At 35.9% G+C, this 18,001-nt stretch overlaps 1 pseudogene; it reads right to left on the bottom strand.

Moving 5' to 3' along the window:
* Nucleotides 1-17,659, bottom strand: part of LOC119815355 — a 103,665-nt pseudogene extending 86,006 nt beyond the window's left edge.
* Nucleotides 17,660-18,001: the final 342 nt, after the last annotated feature.

Raw genomic sequence — 18,001 nt, 5'->3', positions numbered from 1 at the left:
TATGTGTGTATGTGTACGTGTAACAATGTGTGAACTGCAGAACACTCTGAGTTCCCCTCAGACTTTCCCCTCTCCTGTTCTCCGGCCTTTGATCCCTCACACTCCTTCTGCTTGCCCTAGTCATCCTGCAGAGAGGGTGGTAACCATGCTAGTTTTGAAAATTCCATGAGATTTATCCTCATGCATTTTAGAAGTGAAGAGTATATTGTCATCCATTGTTTGCAGATATTGTCAATGAAGTTTTGATTTTGGTGTCATAACTTTTTCATCATTTTATGGAATTATATGAGGACTTAAATGGGGTAAATTAAAATTTTCAGTTAGCATCAAAGTGATAGATTTCCTTATTACATATCCACACATTTATATCTTTATATTTTGCTTATTCTAATTTCTACATCCCCCTCCATAGTCTTTTTCCTCCCAACCAACCAGGCTGGCCTCAAACTCACAAGATCTGCCTGCCTCTCCCTCTCAAGTGCTGGGATTAAAGGCATGCGCCACCACCACCTGGGCCCCAGTCTGATTTCATGTCATAAATATTTAATTGCTCTCTTTTATTCTCCTCTTCCCATTTAGATCCTTGTATGCTCTACTTTAGTCCACTTTCTACCTTCATGTCTCTCTATATAATATTTTAGGATATTTCATATTCATAAATTAGCTTGTATATTTCCATGTTTCATTCTTTTTAAGTTATTCTTAAGAGCTAATTATTACACATTAATTATGAATATGGGGAAATTAGTTCACTACTACCTTTGACATGTGTGCCTGACTTTTGGTAACATAATTGAAACCCTTGCAAGCATTACAGTTGCCTGCGAAGAGAATCAGCATATATCTAAGTTCTAGATGTGTATAAAAATTATCTGCAAAGGGAAAAACATTCTTAAAATCCTAAGATAGTTACCATAATCTACCATCTTTATATTAAAATTATAGTGACAAGGTCAAAAATTATCTGTAATGAGAAAAAAATCTTAACAATCATAAGATAGTTACTGTTTTCTAACATCTTTATATTAAAATTTTAGTGACAAGGTCAAAAACTCAACAGAGGCAAGTTATCTTGCAAGAACAGCTTATCACTATAAGTTATATTAATTAATTTGGAGGCACATTAGTATGTAGCTCACACCTAATCTCTAATTTAGAACTCTGTGCAATTAAAATGAAATAATTCATAAGGTATCATTTAAAAATTTTATAAAGAAATAAATCTCTGTAAGGTTTTAAGTTCAGACTAATTAAAAATGGTATATTCCATTCCTAGGCTAATCACTAAAACTTAGAATCTATGGAGACATTATGGAGATAATAAGTTTATTGTAAGTCAGGGTAAATTGGTGGTAAATTCATTAACATTTATTAGTCCAGTTGATATTGTGCTGGGCTACTGGTTAGTCACTTGACAGGAAATGCGGAGGAAGGAATTTCAGTTGAGGAATTCCCTCTATCAGATTGGTATGTGTGCATTTCTGTGGGGTGTTTTTTGACAAAGGATGGGTGTGGAAGAGACCACTTCATGTGGGCAGTGCCGCTTCTGGAGATGTAGTCCTAGGTTTTATGAGAAAGCAGGCTGAGCAAGCCAGGGAAAGTAACTAGCAGGCAGCACTCCTCCATGGGCTCTGTTCAGTTCATTCCTCCACTTTGGTGCCTTGAGTTCCTGTGTTGATTTCCCTTCACAATGGACTATGATAGCGAATTGTAATAAACCCTTTTCCTCAAGGTTGCTTTTGACATTGATGTTTATCATAGCAACAGAGCAGCAAATTGGGTTATAAATATAATTGAAGTTACCATGTAAGTTCAACTCTGTCTCACTGATTTAATTAATCTTCTCTGTTGCTTATACAACTATCTGGGATTGTTTCATGTGTACTTTTATTTCTACTTTGGCTAACCAGTATTCAACAGCAATACCCAGGCATTAAGTATCAAAATTTGATGTTAAATGAAAGAATAAATTGGAACTGGGTGGTGGTGGCACATGCCTTTGATTTCAGTATTTAGGAGGCAGAGGCAAGCAGATCTATGTGAGTTCAAGGCCAGCCTGGTCTACAAGAGCTAGTTCCAGGACAGAGAAACCCTGCCTCGAAAAAAAGAAAGAAAGAGAGAGGGGGGGGGGAGAAGGAAAGAAAGAAAGAAAGAAAGAAAGAAAGAAAGAAAGAAAGAAAGAAAGAAAGAAAGAAAGAAGAGAAGGAAGGAGGGAGGGAGGGAGGGAGGGAGGGAAGGAAGGAAGGAAGGAAGGAAGAGAATTGTAAGAATTTGGAGAGTTACTTTTAATAATTAACAATTATTTATTTCCTTTAGCTTCAAAACTATTATCACCCTTGTTTTGGCAGCACACTAGGGGCTTGATGGCTGTGTTTCTGACTTCAGCATTGTTTCAGTCCATAAGATCAAAGCTATACGTACTCATAGAGTCATCCTACGGGTTTGCTTCAGTGACATAACAACTAAACAGACAGGTTTAATTTCATCATAGTTTCTACTCAAACGAGAAGGGAATTGATCTCTTTTTAATTAGGCTTACTTGATCTCAATAGTTAAACAAGGCAATACTGAGGTCAATTTGCCCCCCACCTGGAAAACACATGACTAGAAAGCATCTGCGAAAGCCAGCTTTGGAGACTATGCAGGAGCAGATTTTTTAGTTTTTTGTACTATTGAGAACCATGTATCTTCTATGAAAGGTAAAAATATTTACAATATAAAAATTGGCAAATTCTATAAAAAAAAATCATGGTCACCCAAGAAAACAGTTTATCAGACCATAACAGAGCATATAGTCCTTTCTGTGCCTGTCTTCAGGAAACTTTTACATTGGTATGACTGTTCATGAAATGAATATTAGAACTAGCTTCTTAAAGATCAACAAGTACCCTAAAACCTGAGCTATTACCTTCATAGTTAAATATTCACAGTGATCATCCTTTAAAACCTCTAAATATTCCTACAATAGTAAAATATACTTGAAATAAGGGCTGGAGAGATGGCCCAGCAGTGAAGAACACTGGCTGCTCTTCCGAAGGACACAGGTTTGCTTCCCAATACCCATGGCAGCTGACAACTTCTGTAACTCCAATCCGAGGGGACAGATACTTTTTCTTAACCTCCTTTGGCACTGAATACATGTGGTACACAGACATATGCACAATTAAAACACCCATGCACATAAAATAAAAATAAGTAAAATCTCAAAAGGTAAGCCAAGTAAGGAAAGTAAACTTTTGCATTAATTAAATGCAACTGTCGTTTGGTATTTTGAAACACTGGGCTCCAATATGAGAGACAGGAGATGCCAGTCACAAAAGGACAGGACACATGTAACCCTAAATCCCAACAATGTTGCTAAGGCATGCCATCCATGGTAATGTTTATCTTCCAAAACCATAAATCTTGCAAATCACTCTGTTAGAGAAATAAAAGTGTTATTCCTCCAATTTCCATGCACAGGGCCAGTAGGGATGTCCTGGTGCATGACCAACAAACATAAAAGGATGTAGAATTTCACATATTCAGTAAAGGAGGCAGAATGAGTTTGGGGGAATATTCAAGACCACGGCTCTGCAGTCTAAGTAAGTGAAGAACACTGGGCTTGCTACTTTCAAGATTCTAAATTTTCATAAATCCAAGGTCACAGAATGTCAGGAAAATACAAAGATAGTCACAGCCTTTTAATATCAGTGTTCTCTAATTTAAAAAGAAAAAAATGCATATGACTGGGAGGAAAGAAAGAAGAGGGGATAAAAGAAAAGGAGATCTAAAAGCCAGCTTCCTAAGAACACAAATACAAATGTCCTCAATCAAATGCATGCAAACTTAACTCATTTGCTTTTATGCTATTGACTATGTTGTATCCATTTATCATTTTGCAAACCTTAAACCATTCTTGGATCAATGGGATGCATCCTCCATGACACAGAGAATAATCTTTGTAGAATCTGCTGGGTTCAGATAGCTCATGCTTAATTGAGGGCTTTTCATTTGTTTTCCTCAAGAATATTATCTTGTAGTTGTTTTCTCCTCTTTCCTCATCATCTTTATTCTTTTCTACCTGTACATTTGTGTCTGCCTGTAGTTTATATTACAGTAAAAACAGCATCATTGAATTTGCCTGGAGGAATTCTTTCTCATTCTAATTTAGTGACTTAAGAGACATACTTTTGGCTTTAATCTTTTGGAGGATTCAGCTATGCAGGCACCTGGTCTTAGAGTGTTCTTTGATGGTGGGCTTTTTGTTGCTGTTAATTGAATTTTGTTCTTGCTATTAATCTTTTTAGACATTTTCCTTTATAATTCAATCTTGCATGGTCCGTGTGTCCAGGATTTTATTTATTTTTCTAGGTTATCAAATTGGTTAACATATAATTACTTTAAATATTTCTAATGATCTTGTTATATTTCTGAGATGTCAATTATAATTTTTCACTTTTATCTCTAATTTTACCTACTTGAATCTTTTTTATCATTTCCTTGATTATCATCATTGAAGATTTGCTGCTTTACTTATGTCTTCATTTTTTTTCCTTTTTGAGGATATTATTAGCATTGACTCAAATATAAAATGAAAGGTAATCTTATTAGGGGAATTAGAATATAGAGATGTATATGTCTTATAATCTATCAGTCTTTGTCTTATAATAAGAATAGATACAGTAAATTTGCTTTCCATCTTGTACTTTTCTCAAAGTAAGTGTAGACTTGTTTTTCTAGCCTTCAGACATATTTTCCTGCAAAGATCAGACATTTTAAGAGGACTTGAGTTGAACTCACATAGGAAAGAATTAGAAAATAAAAAGTATAGAACAATTGTGTAACATATGGAATGGGATTTTAGCACTGCTCTAGGAAGAATAAATTGGAACAACTGATTAACCAGCAATAAATTTTCTGTATGATACGTAGGAAACAATAGTTGAACTTACTGAACTTACTGAATGTATGCCCCCTTGCTTACTAAGGATTTTGTAATCAATTCAGTCATAAATTATCAGGCTATAACTAGCATCCTCTAGAAAATGGAGATCTTAATATCTATTAAAGAGACAAAAATGTATATAAAAATTAATCATTGTAATTTTAGATATACTTGTTTGCTCAGGAATTTTTGAGTAACTGATTTTACAATATATGTGCAAAAATTGGTTATAATAATACTATATTTACATTTATTGTATGAATGCATAATTATGATACTATTATTTTGTTACTACCCAATAGAAAGAAATAGCTAAATAGTGTTATGTCAAGTTAGAAGTACCTTTTTCATTTAGAACCATGACTACCAGGAGCAAACTATCAAATGCCTCCAGTAAGTTTTAGCCTGGATAATAAAACATTATAAGACAAAATGGTGGATTCATTGCTATTTTTTAAATATATTCTTTCTATTAACCTCAGTGCTATTAAAATTATTAAGCAAAACATGCATACCAGAATTGAATAATGGTTTTTATGCATTAATGAAAGAAAATATCAACAAATTAGTCAGATTTTTGTGGTTGTTGTTGAATTAAAATGGGAGGAAAATGATCACTCACACTAGGAAAGTGAGACTATATTTTAAAGATATATTTAAAGATTCTAAAAGAAAATGAAATAAGAAACTGGGGACAAGAACATATTACATTTCTTGCCAAACAATTTCCACAATTCTCTGAGTTTTTTCTCCTTTAAAGAAATCACTTTCTGCTACTCAATATCTTGATCACCTTTTTATAAGGTTTGAAAGTAAAACCTATAAGCTTACTATTTCAAGGAACACAAAGAACTTTCTACAAGATCTGACTTCTTATCTTAGAACAGACCTTATTTCTTGGGAATTTTGTTTTTGAATCTGAATAATAGCTCTTGAGAGGTTGTCAATTTTTACAATAATAAATATAATTTTTAATTACTTTAGTTGAGTTCTATGGGTTTGGTTTCGTGTCCTTTACCCATGTTTGCATATGTTTGGAGTAAATTCAGAAGCAAGATATCTTAAATAGCTCTTTACATGATCATTTCATATCAATGAGATTTTAATTGATCCCCCTAAGTAATATATAATACACACAGTATTCAGCTATACATGTTTTACTTTCTGTGGTTTAATCTTTAAGTAGTCAGGGAAGGTCTGAAATTATTAAATGATTTTTAAAGAAATAAGCAATATGTTTTAAATCAGATATATATCTGATCTAAGTAGGCTGGTGAAACCTCACTCCATCTCAGTCCATGCCATTCTTTCCTACTTGCACATAAGGTACAATTCTGACCTGCACAGCCATATTTCACATACTGTGCACTCATTCATAGTGCTGTTCTCAGTTAACACTTCAAGTGTCCTGACTGAGCAGTGCTTGTGTTGAAGCCACCCTTCTTTTACAACTTTTACCATGATATAACCTTTTATTTATACTTACTATTCTCTTACTTCACCTTTTTTTTTTTTTTTTTTGGTTTCTCGAGACAGGGTTTCTTCTGTAGCTTTTGGAGACTGTCCCAGAACTAGCTCTTGTAGCCCAGGTTGGCCTTGAACTCACAGAGATCTGCCTGCCTCTGCCTCCCGAGTGCTGGAATTAAAGGTGTGCGCCACCACCGCCCGGCTGCACCTAACTTTTAAATTAATCTTTTTAATTAGATGGGTATGCATTGAAAAATAAAATATATTGTTAGTTTAAATTTATCCTCGTTCAGTTATTTACTGTGATTCCTGCTGATATCTCTCCTGGCTATTATGGGGGGGAGGATAATGTATCTCAACTGTATGGCATAATTCTATGTTGGTAAATAGCCTTTCAATGGCTAAGATTCATGTAATTCCTTAATTATGACTTGTGTTGAATATGTATAAAGAGACAAATATATTTGCCTTGGTACTGATTTTACTAATATTCCCTTATTAGAGAGCCCTAATATTTTAATGGTTGTTCTCAGAACCAGAAACAATGTTATGTAGGTCAGAAGCTAGTTCTCTCTTTTTTTGTTTTTTGCTAGTTCTCCCTAGTGTGTCGCACCCTATTTTTGAAATGTGCTACATAACTTCAAATATAGTTTAACCTTGGTGTGATTCAAAATGAACTTAAATATTAACATATTCAGCTACTGAATTATAGAGATGAGCTTGAATAATATTCTTGCTTCATAAATGAATCTCAGTGAAGTCAAGAGAAATCGCCAGAAATAAGATGTGTGGTTGGGATACAGGTGACCAATGCATGAAAATGTGATATATTTGGATTAGTCTTTCATTCAGTCTATTATCTGTTCTCTGCTTTATTCCTTCTTCCCACTTTAGCATTGATCAATTTCAATTCTTAGGAAATAAACACAAAATACAAAGTGTGGCAAAAAATCCAATCCATAATTGGAGGTGGGGGGTTTTCTGTCAGGAAGACATCAGTCACCCATCTCATCCTAGGCTCAGAACTCTACAGTAGATTCCTCTGCAGAGTGTCATGAACCCACAGAATTCTGACCCAAGAAATAATTTTAATTTTTTCACTTTGCATTCCATGCAAATTTTCTGGCTTTTTTCATACATTTAATTTTGTGCTTGTTCCTCATCCCCTCCCCTGAGCCCCTTGTGTCTCTTCTGCCCCATATTCTGGTACCCTAACTCCCATTTCCTTTATACAATGGTCCTTCTTAATTATCAACATGACCTACAAAGTTAATAAGCTGTAGGATGAGTGAGAAAGCTGAGCCAATCCATAAATGGACCATTTCATATTTTACTCTATGAACTCTTCAACATTTGATATTTCTTAAGTATTATTTTTTAAAGAGAGGACTCTTAATAAGGTCACTTGAAGATCTGGAGGATTCATGAAAACCATGAATATTTTCTCTAATTCGTGATGTACATCTTATTCACTTCTCTGATTTGATGTACCTCATAAAAATAAAAACATGACCCAAGAATTAAAATATGAATTGCAAACAACATAAGAATAAAAGACAACAATAGGCAAATAACTGTAAGTCTATATTGTAGGGTTTTGTTAAACTACCATCCAAAAGGTTTATTACATTCTCAGTCATTTAAATACAGCAGTGCTAACGTGGACTGCAGATCCTAAAACTCCAGTCTTATTCAGAGTACAAGCTCTTGTATAATTACAGATAGGACATTGTGGTTCTAGAGCACAGACGGGGCCTGTCAATGCTAATCTTAAAAAACTGGGCACAAAGTCCTTATCTGTACACTGATCACATTCATCTGTAAATTATTACATTGAAAAAAAAAGAAAGGAAAAAACACACCACCTTGAAATGTTCACCTTTTTACTGTGGAGCCATAGGCACAGAATTTACCGTTCTGTGGTTTGGGTGCACTTTCTTTATGTCTGACGACAGAAACGGAGAGTGTGATCTCTCTTGTTTCTACGATGCTCTGGGTTCCTGGTGTGATTTGAATCCCAGGAGATAGATCAAGTGTCATCACTACAACTTTTTGTCTTGAATATTGTGAATTTTTCAAGACTTAAGGGAAATGTGTTCCTTTAAAAACTAACCAATATAGAAGTCAGTCTTATGCCATAATGTTAATTTAGTAGCCCCGAAAGACAACCTCACTGTTTTGATTAAGGTGGCAGGGTGTTTTTAATGTTAAAATTTTTCTAATCATATGACACGTAAGCAAAACTGTGGAGCAAGATTAGACTATTTTGCACATCTCCTTAAATGTTCTCTCTTATTTGCCTAGTTATTGTTCCTGGGAAACTGGGGTCTCCTCTGGAGTTCTTAGTATCACTAATTACATAGTTTTAAGAGGACTCAGGAAGGAGCTTGAACAGTTTCATTAATGGTTGAGAGTAAAAAAAACAGCACAGACAAAATGGAAATCTGAAAAATGATAAGAGGAGGGAGATGAACACAAAGTTATGTCTCTTTTCTGTGTGTGGTTTTTCAAGACATGGTTTCTCTGTCTAGCTTTGGTTGTCCTGGAACTAGCTCTATAGACCAGGCTGGCCTCATGCCTCTAAAGTTAGACATTAGGCCAGAGAAATCGTAAGAAAGCCGAGAGTATTAAGGAAAACTGGATAGAACTTAGGAAAGTTTCTGAAAAAGAGATAAACGAAAGGGAAAGGAGAAACATGTTCTGTGCCAAGCCATGGGTCTGAGTTCAGGGACCACCTTATTTCAGACTTTTGTATCTTAGTGCAAAGAATTATACCAGATTAGAAATAGAAGTAGAGACGGCTCATTCAGAAAAGCAGACTATGTGGCTGCCAGGTGTCCTTAGATCTGGGAAGATGGAAGACACACATGTCTGATTGGTGACACTTGGTCTTGATAGGGTAGCGCTAGCTACCATTGTTGTGAGGGAATATGTGCTGCAGAAATGAGAGAAAGAAAGAGAGAGAGAGAGAGGAGGGGGGAAGAGGGATTCGTGGGCTGTAGAGAGAGGTAGATCTGAAGAGTTGAAAGGGATGAGAAACAGATTGAACTGGGGGGCTGTTTGCCACACAGGGCCATAGTGATTTCTAGACTGAGCAGCTACTGGGGGCAGCATCTAGGTTTCTGGCCCTGCTGCAGACATAGTTTATGTTGACAGCTGTGGCTTCTGTTACTATCAACGGTACCCGGAGTCTGGGTCACTACCTGTGGCCATGTTGGTGTTCAAGGACATTCCAATTTGAGTGTCCTGCACTGCCACCTGGGGCCATGGTGTCACTGAGGGCTGTGTCTGGGTCTGTGGCCCTGCTGTAGCTGAGGTCTGTGTTGATGTTGATGTACATTGCCATATTACTACAGGACCCGTGCAAACCGTATGTGTTGAAGTTGGAGGGTTCTGTTGAGTAAACCCCACCCCTCACTGTACCTGGGGTAGGAATAACCCGAAGGATCCTAGCACAGGAGATTTGTGGTCCCTCCTCTCATAGAATAGAAGTGCTGGCCCTGAATTTTGGAAAGCTGGCCCATCCTTCGTCACAGAGCTGGCTCTGCCCTTTGCCAGTCTTTTATTTCTCCTCCAGTTGCATTTCAATGACAAATCATGATTTTTCTCTAATTTTTTATATTCCACTAACTATGAAGCAGCATCTCATTACAGTTTTAGTTTGCATTTCCTCAACGAACATGAGCTATGGGAATTCTCATGTTCCAGAACTGAGCAGCTCAGTTACCACCCAGGCACACAACCAGGGCTTTGAGCTGTCGCTGGCAAGCACCTTCCCATCTATGACACAATGTAGCACTTGAAGATGCTAAGTAGGAGAATGCAACTCCCTGTCTTTGCTCATAAGAGACAATCTGCTTCCCTGGATGGCCTTCACAGGACTCAGGGCTAGAATATCCTTGCCTTCATCTTAATCTGTTAATGGAGCTACCAAGACCTTTATCAGCCAGCAAAGCAAGTCCAGGTTTCAGTTGGGCCCAGTGTCATGGCAGCCAGCAGAAAGCCAAGACCCATGGAAGACTTCCCTTTTACTAAAAGGAGGTAAAATGTTTAGAATAAAAGGTCTTTTTACTAAATCACTCGAGTCACTCACAGCCAGTAGTGTGTTTTCCGGGCTGAGTCTAAAATGGAGATTGCATTCCTCCAGCAAGCCGTTGCCCACTGCAATATTGTGAGAGCCCCTGACCTCTCCTGCAAGAGCTGCATGGCCCTGCTTCAGCCATCTGTCTTGCTCTGTAGGCTTTCAAGAATAAAGTCTTCCTTTCTAGTTTATAAGAGAAAACAAAAACAATAAAAAAAAAAAAAACAAAACAGCTTCGATGGCAGGAGAGATGGCTCAGAGGTTAAGAGCACTGACTGCTCTTCCAGAGGACCTGGGTTCAATTCCCAACACCCATATGGAAGCTCACAACTGTCTGTAACTCCAACATCTGACACACTCAACAGACATATATGTAAAACACATGAATGCACATAAAATAAATCAGAATAAAAATAAAAAAGAGCTCATTCATGTGCTGCATTCCCACTCCCATACAGTGCTTTATTTAAGCTCCTGATTGTCTTCTAAGAATATTAAGGAAAACTGCTAAAATTTACCTTCACAAATTTTATCTTTACACAAGTATTGATCAGAAATATTCAGAAAAAATAAAATCATTGTTTGTTACTTTGTTATTTCCTTTTAGTATTCTGTTGTCAGTAACCCCTGTATCTGTCCAAGTGAGGCCTTAAGAGTTACTGGGGTGTGTATTTGGTTTAAGCACTGTACTTTCTGCTCATGTTCTGGTCCATTTATTCCCCCATCTATATGACTTTGATACTGGTTATTGATACACATCTGTATTCAGGAACTGACATATTTATTTATTTTGTTTTGTTTTGCTCAGGTGCCAATCTATGAAAATAAAGCTGAAAATGGAAAGGTTGCAGAATAGAAATGGAGGCTAAGAAGGGACAATTGGTAGAGAGACTGGGCAGAGACTCAGGAGAAAATTAACTACTTATTTTCAGAAAACTTAAATATTATATAAAAAGTTATTAAAAATACATAATACAGCCATTAGGATTTGAAAGTAAGTAAAATTCTGTAAATAAAATTATTCATACATAGACAGTCCTTAAGACTGATTCTGTCATCTGCTATGCCAGATATATTGTAAAATGGTATAAGATAGAAAATTAGAGGCAGAATAGTATTTTAAAAAATCCATCATCATATTCTTATGCATTTTAATATTTAAGGCAGTTTTAGGTTATATATTCTGTAGTTTATTATAATCATTTATTTTCTATTGAAAATGAGCTAATATTTCAAGGCCTTTTGAATATTAACAAGTGTATATGTCTTAAATATTATATTTAAGAAAAGATAAAATTAAAAACATTTTTGTCCAACTCTATTGTTGACATATAAATTATACAAAATATAGTATTTAAAATATTTGTCTCCATGTGTCATATCAGTATTTTATTCATTTAGAGATCTTTCTGTCATCTTCTATGTGTATACATACATATTTATATATGTGCATATATTCATATATATATATATTTGTACATATATACATATCTTTATATCATTTTTCTATCTTCACTTTCAGCCTAAGCAGTTTGTTTTCCTTCCTCAGCCCCATGGCTCTATTGTCTTTTCCCCAAGTCAGAGCCTCTGTGATGGACTCTCCTCTCTTGTTAACTAGTCTCCTGTCATAGTTGAAAATAATCAGTATTACTGGTTTGCTTGCTAATCTGGTGGAATAATATCTTAGTATTTTTCTGACTTTTGTTGGATCATGTTCAAAGTTATACATATAAAACACTGAAAATGCCCCCTCCAATGCAGATGTTGTGGAAATAGAAGCCATGTGCCATTAACAGTGGTTGCATGAAATTCACAAAAAACTATAACAAAAAAATGGGACTTGCAATGGTAAAGTGATGCTGGATTGGGAAGGATGCTTTGGCATTAGGAGCTGCAATCCTCCTTGAAAAGAAACACCATCTACTGAGGTTGTTTTCATTTTGACTTTACATCTACGAAATTTAGCATCTTCAACTTGCATCAATCAGACAAACTACAACTGTCAATCACTGTGAAACCAAGCTTTTTCTCCAAGGCCAGTGAGGGATCAGCGTCTGTGTGGTGGGGCTGACATAAAGAGATGAGAGACGGACACAGGCCTCTCAAATGGACTGCTGCACAACCACCTTCAGAACACCTTGCTGAGCATTCTTTTTCTCCCAGTCTTAAGGAGAAGAGGATGGATGCAATTCCAACTGGAGACTATTTTATTTGTGTTGTTTATTGTACTATTTCTTTGTTTACTCATTTTATGTATCTGTATGTGTACCTGAGTAGGCATATGTCTAACAGGTTCTTGGAGGTACCCATACAGGACAAAGAGAGCAGTTTCCCTGAAAGAGGGGTACAGGTGGTTGGCAAATGCCCAATAACGGTGCTGGGAACAAGGCTTGGGTCTCCTGCAAGAGCACTCAGCAGTCCGAATCACTGCTCCAATGAACATTTCAATTCCTGGCAACTGTGAAGATGTTTCCTTTAATCTGGCGAGACCTGTTTTGCAGATGTGAACCAACCAAGGCTCTTGAGATGGCAAAACTGCCTGGGGTTATCTAGGCAGACCCAGGAGACATAACTGTTTCCTTACAAGAGGAAGTTGAAGGAAGAATCCAAGCTAGCATAGGAATAGGTGAGGACAGAATTAAGGTTGGAGGGATATGATTTGAAAATGGGGCAAATGAACAGAGACCAAATATTTCAGAAGTGACCAGAAGTTAAATGAGGCATGGCTGGCAAAGCTCTAGTGAAGATATATATGATCCTATCATGGTACAGGCATACATAAACACACTGCTGACAATAGCCCATATCACATGCCTTCACGTGAAAATGAGTGCAGGGTATTTATTCTAAAGAGGCTTCTAATCAAATATTATCTTTTCATTTTATCTAAATTCTCATCATTTTTATTGAAAGTCTCATGATAAGAACAATATCAAGACAACAACTTTAATTTTTGTTTATATTTCCTTCCTGTGTCTAGCAGATGTAATATACTCATTCTTTAGTTCTTTAGGTGGTTATATTTGTAGATTTTAATGTTGTTTTTATTTCTGACCATGGTCTAACTCAAGGCATTAAGAATACTGGGCAATGTCTCTAACAAAGATCTGCAACCGAGGCCAGGTTGGTTGTATTTTTATCTCTTTCCTTAGTATGAGTCATGTTAGGGTTTATCAATTTTTTGCACCATTTCAATCAACTAACTTTTTAGTTTGGTGTTGTCCTCTGATGTTTATATGTACTATTACATAAATGTTGCCAACACATTCTTTTATAGAAGCTTATTCTTACTTTAATTTGTTCTTTTCCCTAGGAATTCAGCAGTAACACAGAACATAAATCATATAAATCTCTCCTTTATTTATCAGCATTTTCTATAATCACGTATTTGCTTCTTCACTTTTATCATGTTTAAGTCTTCTCTAAAGAGCTTATTGATGTAAAATTGGAAGCCCCACACCTCATCATTATCTTCTCTCCCTAATTTAGTTTTGGTTATCAATTCCATTACTAATTAAAATAATAGTTTCTTCTCACTAATATGCATCTAAAGTTATAAAATTCTCTCAGTACTTTTGGTGCATATACAACATTCATCTACCATTTTATTTTTATTAATTATTTTATTCTTATTTCTTTATTCTCATTTGAATATGTAGCAGAATTTGAATATTTTTCTGTTATTAATTTTTCACATAATGTATTTTTATCTTGCTTTCTCCTTCCCCAATTCCTCCTAGGTTCTTTTCATCTTTCTACCCACCCAGATTTATGTTATATTTCTCTCTCTTAAAATAAAAGAAACAAAAACCTCTTTATTTCCCATACTCACTTGTGACCCCTTTAAGTATTATTGCCTTACCCCTTTTTCTTCTCCTGCCCCCTCCTTCTTGTTCTCATCCTCCTCCACCTCTTCTTCCTCCTTCCCCTCACCCTTGCCATTCCCCTCCTCCTCTTCCATTCTGTAGCTCTTTTGATGAAGAAAGCAAAGGCTCAGAGAGGAATCAGATGGTCCTGACTTTCTGCTACTGTGACAAGCTAAGAGAAACGATTATTTTGCAAAGTGAACTAGACATGCTGGGTACAGATGATCATGTACTCCGAAGGGGCATCACAAACTCTACATTTGACAAATGAAATTTTATATGCACTGGAGATTTACAAGGGAAATGCTGCTGAGATTTACAGCTGTTAGAAGCCTAAAAATGAAACTCTTTTTTTTTTCTCTTTAGAAGTCTCTAATGAAAGGAAATTCTTCTACGCCTAAATCAAATGCCAGCCATTTAGCCTGAGTCTGTTGAGTAATGTGGTCTGTCAGCTCAGAAGAATCTGCACAATTTTTTGACACCTAAGAACAAAATATTTTAACTTTGGGTAAGTACAGTTGCATTAGTGAAGAGAGTTTTATGATCTAAAGCATTAGACTGGTCAGTGGTTTTTAGGAATCATAATTTACTGGTTCACAGAAAATAACTTTTAAAGAATACCACCTACTGGAGTTTATGAGGAGAAATAACAGATTGGAAATCAATTCTCGAATATACAGTAAGGGTGTAAATTACCATTATGAGGTTTCCTGCATTTAATTTTAAACATGCCCCCTCTGGACACCCAGGAAAAGCAACACAGTTAAAAAGGAACTGAGAACAACTTCAGCTTTCCATCCCGGTCTGCGGACTGTGAGGGGCACCACAGTGGACTGTGGTCATTTTCAGATCCCAAATCCTTAATACCACAACTACTTTTCTATATAAGTCCTCTGAACACCATTTTATGTAAATGATAGTGTTCCACTTTTTAATTGGTGTGAAAATCATGACCACTAGAGTTGCTTGGAAGGAATGTTCACAAGTGACAACTTTTATTTCTGAGATATTAAAGAACAGAAACCTAAAACGTATGGTAATTAATATGCACTGACCCTGGAATGTGCTGTTCTGATTTGGAAAGGCAATAGAATATAATGGAATAGTCAACAGTTTCCCTGCTTTGTTCATTCCTTCTCTAAGCGGTAACAAAAGTATCAAGTGGTGAATGAATACATCTAGAACATTTTTACAGCTATAAATACACTCTCACCTACTCAGTACAGTTTGATTGATTATTTCAAAGTGTTATGCAAACTCTAGGATTGTGGCTATGTCTTTCCATTATAAGCTTTTTAAAAATGTAAGCACTCTGCCTCTGAGAACTGTTCAAACTATTAAATATATATTAAATATATTGATTTAATTAGTTTGTTCATTTATTTAATTATTATATTAGTTAATTCATTGATGCCTAACAAAAACATATGAATTACCTATGAGGAATAAGTGGTGGTAGTTTTATGTTTAAAACTATGGTGATCTGGAGGATGAAGATGCCAAGGGACGAGGAGACAGGAGGATTATACAGCATAGGATTTATCAACCATCCCTGGCAATGGCTGCTCTTACATTTCCATGTATTTTATATGGAAATACATTTCAGATTCTCTGTATCATTGTTCTATTTTCTTTTTCTCTTCAGTATGGCACATTATTAATTATGTATCTTTAAACATAATTGACATGTATAAATTAATATTTGTATCTTATTTTAAAATGTTCTTGACTAATTGTGAATGTTTATACTTCCATATTATTTTTAGAACTAATCTGTTAATTTTTAAAGATGAGTACTAGAACATTTACTGAGGTAACAAAATCTCTCATCTATTAAAATATCATATCTTTTCTTTAATTTAAAAATGTTTTATATACATATCAATGATATTTTATGCTTTTTTAATGAAATATATTTCTAAAGAACTGTTAATCTATTTTTTCTATTAAACTTCAAATTGTGGTTTCTTTCATTGTCTGAAAAGCAATGATATAATGAATATAATTTTAATATGTTTTAAAAGTGTTATTCAAATTAGGCCTTAGAAGCAAGAAAACTAATATTTTATTACTCTATCAGATAAGTAGAATTTTATTAAAATACACAGACAAAATGGAGAACATTTGTATTGCTGAAACTAGCTCACCATTATTAATCATAGTACCTTCATTAGAAATACTTATTTTGATATCAGTAGTGAGGCCATGCTTAGGTATACGGCCTTCTAAAATGTGGTCATATTGTACTTAATATATGATTAATATATTTTATATGTAGGATTTCATAAAACATAAGAGCAAACTGCCTGAGTTAAAATAATTGAGGAAGTAATGGTATATTTGGAAATTTTGTGATGTGGATACTGAGAGTATTTAGACCCTCACGTATTCTGGGACTTATTGAAGAGGTGTGTTGCTCTCACATATTTCAGGCCTGCAAGTGTGATAGCCATCCACGGAGAAGACCTCAGGGAAATGCAACACATCATAGATGCTCTCACCATGAGACTACACAGGAGGTGCTCTACAGTTTGCAAAACGGAATCTCATTTATCTTACCCAATCTTGGTTTCTTAATTAATGAATAAACAAATAAATTGTAATATTATCTCCATGCTTGCTCTATTGGAAAACAGCAACTGTCAATAAAATGGCATTTAAGAATTATTTTACTGCCTTCATGTATAATCACTAAAATAATCAATGCATTTTTTCAAAAATGTAGAATGTTCTCGTAGCCAATTTTCTTTCCTTGTTTTTTTTTATTAAATATATTCATTTATTTTACATGTAGACTAAAGTTTCAGCTCCCTCCACTCCTCCCATTTCCCTTTCCCCAACCTTTCCTCCGCCTGCCTCTTCCCAATCCACTATATCTCTTTTTCTGTTCAGGAAAAGGGCAGGCCTCCCCTGGGTGTCAACAAAGAATAGCATATCAAGTTGAGGTAGTACTAAATCCCTCCCCTTTGTAGTAAGGTTTGGTAAAACAGCCCAGTATGAGGAAGGGTTTCCAAAAGTCAGGAATATCATCAGGGACAGGTAGAGCTCCTACTGCTATGAGTCCCACAAGCAGAGCTAGCTATACAACTGTAACACACATGTAGAGGGCTTAGGTTGGTTCCATGAGGGTGGCTTAGCAGTCAGTCCAGAGTCTGTGAGCTCCTGTGTGCCCAGGTTAGTTGTCTGAGTTCCCATGTGATGACCTTGACCACCTGGCTCATACAATCCTTCCTTGCTCACTTCAACAGGTTTCCAAGAGTTCAATCCAGTGCTTGGTTGTGCATTTTTGCATCTGGAAGAAGGTTCTCTGATGACCATTATGGAAGTCACCAATCTGATTACAAATTGTCAGTTCGCATAACTTATTCACTATTGCTAGGAGTCTTAGGTGGAGTCATCCTTGTATATTTGTGGGAAATTCTTTTGCACAGATTTCTACCTGACCCCACAATGTACCCCCCATTAAGGCATCTCTTTCATTACTCTCCCCCTCTACCCCACCCCCAACCTGATCCCTCATGCTCCAATCCCCATCCTCTCCCAGCCTACCCAGGAGATTTTTTTCTATTTTTCCTTCCCAGGGAAATCCATACTTCCCTTTTTGGGCCCTCCTTATTACCTAGCTTCTCAGTGGCTGTGGATTATAGAATGGCTATCCTT

The sequence above is a fragment of the Arvicola amphibius genome, chromosome 5, assembly GCF_903992535.2.
Source record: "Arvicola amphibius chromosome 5, mArvAmp1.2, whole genome shotgun sequence".
Taxonomy (NCBI): domain Eukaryota; kingdom Metazoa; phylum Chordata; class Mammalia; order Rodentia; family Cricetidae; genus Arvicola; species Arvicola amphibius.
This window is presented reverse-complemented; position numbering and strand designations above follow the sequence as displayed.